Raw genomic sequence first — 8,246 nt, 5'->3', positions numbered from 1 at the left:
AAGAGCAGAGAGAAGAGAGAGAGAGAGATAATGACCCTGACAAAGGAACCGAAAATCAGATCGCCATTCTATTCCTCAATACTGACTCTTGATAAAGGAAGTCACAAAGTTATTAAGAACTGAAAGAGAGGAACTCTTTCCATCCAGCGTTTTAAAGCCAACCAAACTGTCATTCAAACATGAGGTCATAATAAAAATATTCCAGGCAAATAAAGCTGCAGAAGGTGGAGTACACAGACCCACACTGAAAATCCTCTTGGAGGAAATACTTAAATAATAAAAGAAGCAAACCCAGAAGAAGCTGCAAGAACTCAGGGAAGTCGGGTGCTTCGGGCCAGGCTGAGTGCAAACAGCAGGGGTGCTGGTACTCGGCATTTTGGGTGCAAAGAGGGTCTTTCAGCATTGGAAAGGCTGGGCACTAAAGCCCTGGGCAGACTGGGGGCCATGTACAGTGCCTGCCCTAATCTGGAAAGTGGGAGAATCCCAACTCGGCCCCTAACTGTGAATCTAAGAACACGGTGGCCCGAGCTGTGCGATCCAGGATCTAGAAGCTGATCTGCTGTAACTGCCCGGATCCTGGAGCTCAGAGTCTGGCTCCAGTGTTACCGACACATTTGCTCATCTTTTCAACAAGGAGAGGGCCAGCCCCGGGCTCAGACCCTGGGAGGTCACTGTCCAGCTGGAATTTAATGACATTGATCTGTCTGCTTCATCTAATTTATTTTGTTGCTTCCTGTTGATGGCAATTAACATTGTTTTTTCTGTTTTCAGAAGTGATAGGAAATTTCTGTTTCAAATAAACCGAGAAAATACTTCAAAGGAAAAGTAGGTCCCGGAATCTCAATACAAAGTCATCACGATTCGTTTAAACAGTTATTAAAAGAGGTCAGAGGTGGTAAAGGTGACCTGGGGAGGAGGGGACGGTTAGGTCTCATGATCGAGGCAGTTTTGGCTCGGTGGCGTTGGGAAGACGGCCCTGGAATCCTGTGCCGGTGTTACTGGGGAGCCAGCCGCCCCAAAACGTAGTGGCTTAAAGTAACAGTTTGTTACTTTTTGTCTCATGGCACTGTCTGACCAAGTTTAGCTGCGAGGTTCTCACTTAATCAGATACTCGGGCAGCTGGCCCAGGTACCCGAGGTGGCTCACTCACATGGCCGCCTGTTGACACTGCCTGTCCATTGGGAGCATAGTTGGGGCTGTCAACCTAGAGCATCGATCTGTGGCCTCTCCATGTACCTTGGGCTTTTCACGACATGGCTGCTGGGTTCCAAGAGGGAGGTTTCCAGGAGCAGACACTCAGGAAGCAAAAGATGCCACCTAGGGGCTGTACCCAGAACTGCCGGTGTCACTTGGGCCATATGCCAGTGGTCCTAGCTGTCACAGGGCTCCCCTAGGCTCCAGGGAGTGGACAAGCAGACACTGCCTCTTGGCAGGTGGAGCGGCCAGGACACACTGCTGAAGATCTTGTGGGATGGAAGATTCTGTGCAGCCAGCTTCCCTGGAAAGCACTGGAGAGTTTGGGAGAAAAGAAGTGGCTCATTCTGCCTGGGACGGGAGGAAAGGAGGAGAGACATGCTGGTGGATAAGACGGAGAAAAGCTCATGGAAGACGTTGGGTGCCGAGACAAAGTCAGAAGTGACCGATGGTATTGGAGCGGTGGGGAAACCCCATGCCGAAGACTAAGGTCTTGACGGCTTTGCACTTGGAATTCCTTTTGCTACATGTAAGTCCCCAGGGAGGAGGCTGGTGGCTTCTGTTCCTTCATGGTGGCATACCCCAGTCCTGTGATAGAGTGAAAAACACACTGCCCTCGATCTACTGGGCAGTTGTTGGACGGTTACTGTATGCTGGGCGCTTGGCCAGGCCAGGCACTGTGCAAGTAAGTACTACTCAGGAGCCATTGGCTAGCCTGGAAATTTCATTCTGATGCTACTTTCATTCTAATGCTAGCGGGCTAGGTCTGCGGACCCAGAGGGGGTCCCACAAGGCCAGCCAAGAGGGTCCTTCACAAAGGATAGAAATTAAACTCGAGGGGCGCTTGGGTGGTTAACTGTCCGACTCTTGATTTCAGTTCAGGTTATGATCTCACGGTTCATGGGATCGGGCCCCGAGTCGGGCTTTGCGCTGATAGCATAGAGCCTGCTTGGGATTCTCTCACACTCTCTCTGCCCCTCCCCTGCTCATGCTCTTTCTCTCTCTCAAAATAAATATATAAACATTTGAAAAGAAATTAAACGCGAGCCAGCAGGAGGTGAAAGCAAGAGGTTATTGAGGATATAGACAGAGCAGCTACAGACAGACTGTCTGGGAGACTCAGGAAAGAACAGAGGGAGTCTTGTGTTTGTTTCGGGTCTGGGGGTCTTCCCTAGGACAGTGGTCTGGTGAACGTGCCCCCTCAGGCATCCAGGAACCAGACAGAACAAAGAAGGGGATCCAAGTGTCATTCCTGGGATCCAGGGGGTCTAGGCATCCAGATGTCTAGTGCTGCCGTGGTCTAGAACACGCGTGCAATTGTCTGCTCCTTCTCACCCAATCCTTCCTTAGGTGTTATTTCTTCTAGAGAAATCAAGGAAGACACATGCCTTTTGCATCACAAGGCTCGTGTAACATGAGGTGGGTGTGCAGATCCTAGCAAGAATAGAAGCAGGAAATGGAGCAAAAAGCAGATTTTATAAAAGAACANAACGGCAGACCGCATGCTGAAGGCTGGCAGTATGGCTCTGAGGCAGGATCTGTCCCCCGGGGGGCTCCTAGGACAGAAGGAAAGACAGACGGGTCTCCTAATTCCGCTTTCGTGTGCTGAGTGCTCTAACCGTGTTCCCTATGAGATGCAGTGAAGATTCGCCGAAGAGATTGCTCTACCCGAGACTGGTGGGGAGGCTTGGGACAGGCCCCGGAGGAATAGGACCCCAGCATTTCTGGTGCCCACGGTGCAGGCCCTCTGCCCGGGGGTCTGGCACGCGGGGCTGAATGACTTTTGTGTGCAAAGCCTTACACGTGCCCGGTTTATACAGCAAGGCGAAGTTACTGGCCTTATTATGAACAACTGTTCTTTCATTTGTCTGTCTCCACCAGGAATTAGATAGAAATCACAAAGCCCAGCTTGCGGAGGAGGAAAGAGGCTCAAAGGAGGGTAAGTCACAAGCGCAAGGTGACTCCGCTCAGCCAGATCCTGAGCCCGGGGTAACTCTGAAACCCATACATGTGTCCTCTGTAGCACAGGGACAGAGTACCTCCCAAGAGAGGGGACAAACCTTGTGGGAAGGGAAACTCAGTAGCTCCAAAGAGCCAAGCTGCAGGGTGTGTGGGAGCCACAGTGGGATGGGAGGGGGCAGGAGAAGATGTGAAGGGCCTTGAATGCCAGGCCAGGGGAGGGGCGGGGGCTTTATTCTATCTGCAAAGAGAACTGACCGAGGGCTCGGTGGCTCCCGGCCCATACTGGAACGTCTCCTCCCCGGTCGCTCTCCCAGGAAAGCCCATCACCTAATGTCCACGTCCTCTAAGGCGGAGCCGGGCCCTGAACGCGGTCTCCTGACTCCCCGCCCAGAACTCGCTCCACAGTCCAGCTTGCAGCTCCACAGCCCAGTCCCAGCTTCCTCCCTGTCACGGCCTCCCTTGCGGGTTATGGTGTTTGCTCAGAAGCTGAGCCCGGGGGCAGAGAGCACAGAAATATTTATTTATGTCACGGCCAGCCCTGCCTCCTGGAGGCCCCCAAGGGGTACCTCACAGAGAGGTTCAGTTATATAACCCCAAGTTGACACAGTGGGAAGGAGAAGCAAATCCATTAAATCACTCGTTTTTCTCAGTCTAAACATAGCTTAACATTTTCCTCTCGTCTTCTTCCTCCCTCATCTTATTGACCTAGGATTTCCAGGATCTTGGTGGTTCTAAATCAGTTTGTCGATTTTGGCCTTGGTTCTGGTGAGCCTGGGGATTTAGGGAGCTCTTCCTAGAGGCGGCCGAGGGGAGAGAAGTGAGTGTATTCAAGTTCGGCTTCCTGCCAAACACTGCACCAGGGGCTTTGTGGTCAAGATCTCATTTCTCCCAAACAGCAACCCTATCCAGGAGGTCCCATGTATTACCTTGATTTTACAGAAAGGATTGGAGGTACGGAGAGGTTAAGTACCTTTCCAAAGGGCACCCAGCAGAGCCAAGTCAATCTGGCTTTGATGCTTCTGGTCTTCAAACCTCTCACACGCATCTGCAAGAAGGATTCTTGAGAGAGCAGAGGTGCTGGCTTCTCCCCAGCAAAAGGGGTGCTTGGAGAGCTCAGTTGGTTAAGCCTCTGACTCTTATTTTGGTTCAGGTCATGATTTCACAGTTCATGGGCTCGAGCCCCACATCAGGGTCTGTGCTGACAGTTTAGAGCCTGGAGCCTGTTTCAGATTCTGTGTCTTTTTCTCTCTCTGCCCCTCTCCCACTTGCACTCTGTCTCTCTTTCTCTTCAAAAATAAACATTTAAAAAACGCAGTAAAATATAATAGCAGTAGCAACAACAACAATAATAATAATAATAAAAACTTGTAAAGTTTTTAGAAAACTGCTTGGCACATAGTAAGTGATCCTTAAATGCTTATTTTTAACATCAAACCCTCAAAATATGGAGCAGACTCTAAGTCAGATTGCCTGCGTTCATGCCCCATCTCAATTGGTGACCTTGGACAAGTTATTTAACCTCCCTGGGGCTCAGTTTCTCTCTTTCTTTCTTTCTTTCTTTCTTTCTTTCTTTCCTTCCTTCCTTCCTTTCTCTTTCCTTCTTTCTCTCTTTTTTAAAGAACAACCTTTAGCTTTTTTTTAAATGTTTATTTATTTTGAGAGAGAGAAAGAGGGTGGGAGCAAAGGGAGAAAGAGAGAGAGAGAGAGAGAGAGAGAGAGAATCCCAAGCAAGCTCCATGCTCAGAGTGGAGGCTGACACGGGGCTTGATCCCACCACTGCAAGATCATGACCTGAGCCAAAATCAAGGGTCAGATGTTCAACCTGGACAACTGAGTGGCCGAGTCACCCAGGCACCCTGGCCTCCGTGTCTTCATGTAAAAATTTAAATGGTAATATGCTTTCTGCTTCTGGTGGATGAGACATTCAAAGAAACAAGTACCTAGTAGAGAGCCCAACACTTAGAACAATATCAGCTACTATTATATTACTGGGATTTGGACCCAGGTCACTCTGCCCCCCCCACCAGCCCCCAGCCCAAGAATTTAGTGACCACACGGTGGTGCGACTCAAACTCGCCCTCGCAGGCAGCCTGCCCTCCCCCCACCCCCAGCACCGTCCTCAGTGCCCTTTCACTGAGTGCCACAATGCTCATCGCCTGTCGTGTCTCTTCACGTCTTACCTGCATCGCCATGGCAGCCCCATGCGGCAGGAAGTCCCCACCAGATGCTCTGTGCTTGATCCTGGCCCAACACAGCCACTCAGCCACCAGTGACTGAGCCCCTTTGGTTCCTTCCCACAGCCAGTGGTTTATTGCATGCAGCAACTCTGTGTTCATACCTACAATGCACCAAGCAGCTCTCAAGGCTCTGGGGATTCAAACAAACAAACAAAACCAGACACAGGCCTGCACTCGTGGAGCTGAATCTGGCTTGGGACATGAACATCCATCAAACGGACGATGCTACCTAACCAGTGGGGAGAGAGGGACATGACGCTGTGAGAGGGCACAGCACGGGGATTTGGAGTGATGCTTGGGGTAAAGTATCAGGCGTGTCGATAGGTGAGGAAAGAGTATGCGGCACGTGCAAAGGCCCCGTGGCAGGGATGTGAGGGACTAAGAGGGTTGAGCTCAGACAGAGAGGAGAGTAGAAAAGTCTACAGGATCCAGATACTATGCCGAAGACTGGTTGACCACTGTATGTTCTAGATTCGAGTAGACTTGAGGTTTTTTGAGAGAGCTGTGGCTGCGAGGTGAAGGATTCCAGGGGCTCAGAGCAGAAGCAGGCGGGGCCTGTTGGGAAGTCTAGTGCCAGTCTAGCGGTAGCATCCTGCACTACTGCCCATATGGCATCGTCTTCATTTTCTAAGTGACCCCTAGGTGCCGAGAACTGTGCCAGGCACTGGGATGTCAGCTCTGACAGAAAAACACAACTTGCCTGCTCTCGCAGCGCTTAGGGTCTGGGGACATGGGTGGGTCACCAACAAGACAGAGCTGGTGAAGAAAGTTCACGAGGGTGAGTGAGAGGATTCCCGGGGGTTGGGGAAAGGGGAAACCTCAGACAGAAGAGGGACATGGAAAGTGGCACAATAATAAAATTGCATAACCACATGGTGGTCTAGAACTCCAACAGGGCCCGGAGTGACAAGCTTCATGGAGTAGCTTTTTTTTTTTTTTCCTGAAACATTGGACTTAAGTTTTTGAGGTATTTGAAGATTTGGTTTTGAAGTACAAGTAGGAGTTCACCGGGCAGATGGGGTTAGGAGGTCACCCTCGAAAGAAGCACAAATACGAGAGGCAAGTAACGTGACGAGGTCTGTACAGCACAAGGGCTTTGGCATTTTTTACGTGTGGTCCTTAAGCTCACGTGCAGGGCCTGTCTTGTTTCCTTTCTGTCTCCACCGTGGAGCACCCTCTCTAGCACACAGCATATGATTAGTGAGACTTACTGAGGGGACGCGTGCATGAACAGATGAATGAGTTAGTGTAGATAGGGGAGGCAGCAAAGAGAGGAACAGGGTATAAATAAGTATTGTCCAGTGCGATGTGATGTGAGGCACTCATGTAGTTTTAAATTTTCTAGTAGCCACATTTAAAAAGTAAAAAGATAAAACGTAGAAAGAAACAGGTTATGGGGCACCTGGGTGGCTCAGTCGGTTAAGTGTCCAACTTCAGCTCAGGTCATGATCTCATGGTTCGTGGATTCGAGCCCCCGCGTCGGGCTCTGTGCTGAAGCTAGCTCAGAGCCTGGAGCCTGTTTCAGATTCTGCGTCTCCCTCTCTCTCTGTCCCTTCCCCACTTGCTTCTGTCTCCCTCTGTCTCTCAAAAATGTATAAACATTAAAAAAAAGAAGAAACAGGTTAAATACTTTTTGAGAATGTATTTGATTGAACTCAGTATATCCTAAGTATTACCAAACAGGTAATCAAAGTTTAAAAAAAAATTACTAATGAGATACTTTAAATTCTTTTTATTTTGTACTAAGTGCTTGAGGTCCCATGGGTATTTTACAGGTACAACACCTCTCAATTCAGACCAACCACATTTCCAGAACTCAGTAGACACATGGGACCAGTGGCTGCCATGTTGGAAAGCCCACGTCTAAATGCTGCCAGGCTGTTAAAACACCCGCTGAGGAGTTTGGACTTGACTCTGCTGATGAGAGGCTGCTGAAGGTCAAGGCAGGGAGAGCAGGGTCAGATTCATGACTACCAAGTTCTCTCGGGTGGCCATGAAGCAGATGGGTTTTGAGAGTGGAAAGGCCCATTCTGTCCCCTCCACTGTGGGGTGGAGGGTCACACTCAGGCTGGCTGCGGTGTGACTGGGGTGAAGACAGGACACTCTCCCCAACTAAGGAACCCCCCCTTGGTGAACTCCAGAGCCCGAGGCTCCCGCCCCCACAATCAGCCACTTCTTCTGTGACGCTGAGCCTGTCTCTCCCAAGGCCGTCTGTGGTCCCTGAACAGGGCAGGCTCTGGCTGAGGACAGCACTGGTGTCATTGTAGGTAAACAGATGTGGCTCTGGGCAGCGGCACAAGGAAGGGAAGCACCCATTGGCGTGTTTAGCAACAGCCCCACCTGGCCTAGCTCCCCCGGGGTCACCTGGGGACACGCTGGCCCACGGAGGCACACGCTCCCGTCCTCGCCTCCCTGCCCGTGTAGCTCAGCACCCCCAGGAGTGTGCAGGTGCCCCTGCACACCCTTCACATCCTTCCTGCTCGTTTTTGTATTTCCCTGGACCCCAGGCCCACACCTTGCACCTCTGCACGCCCTAAAAGTCTCTTCCACGTTCCCTCCAAGTTCGAGGAGGGCAGGGTGGGTGCGGGGAGGTCCCTGGTGCAGGAACCAGAAGACCGGGCCCCAGCCCTGCTCTGGTAGCTCTGTGACTTTGGGTGGGTTACCGGGCCTCTCTGAGCCTCAGTTTCCTTGGATGAAAAGCAGAATGGGTGCAGTTTCCTTGGATGAAAAGCAGAATGGGTGCAATACGGATCAGATGAGATTGTGGGCGTGAAGGCTTCAGCACAGAGCCAGGCACAGAGGAGGAGCCCAGCGGGAGCAGTCGTGACGGCCTGCTACGTGTCCACAATCCCC

The 8,246-nt window shown here is 51.0% G+C and overlaps 1 protein-coding gene across 1 annotated transcript in view; it reads left to right on the top strand.

Annotated features, from left to right (window-relative positions):
• Nucleotides 1-3,087: 3,087 nt before the first annotated feature.
• The window catches only part of NCMAP (non-compact myelin associated protein), a 33,622-nt gene continuing 28,463 nt past the window's right edge, over nt 3,088-8,246 (top strand). The window contains exon 1 of the mRNA XM_077775706.1: nt 3,088-3,133. The gene's annotated coding sequence lies outside the window, so the exon portion shown is untranslated. The remainder of the gene's footprint in view (nt 3,134-8,246) is intronic.

The sequence above is a fragment of the Crocuta crocuta genome, unplaced genomic scaffold (genome assembly GCF_008692635.1).
Source record: "Crocuta crocuta isolate KB4526 unplaced genomic scaffold, BGI_CrCroc_1.0 scaffold127, whole genome shotgun sequence".
Lineage (NCBI taxonomy): Eukaryota > Metazoa > Chordata > Mammalia > Carnivora > Hyaenidae > Crocuta > Crocuta crocuta.
The sequence above is the reverse complement of the archived record's forward strand: the minus strand, read 5'-3'. Positions and strand labels throughout refer to the sequence as shown.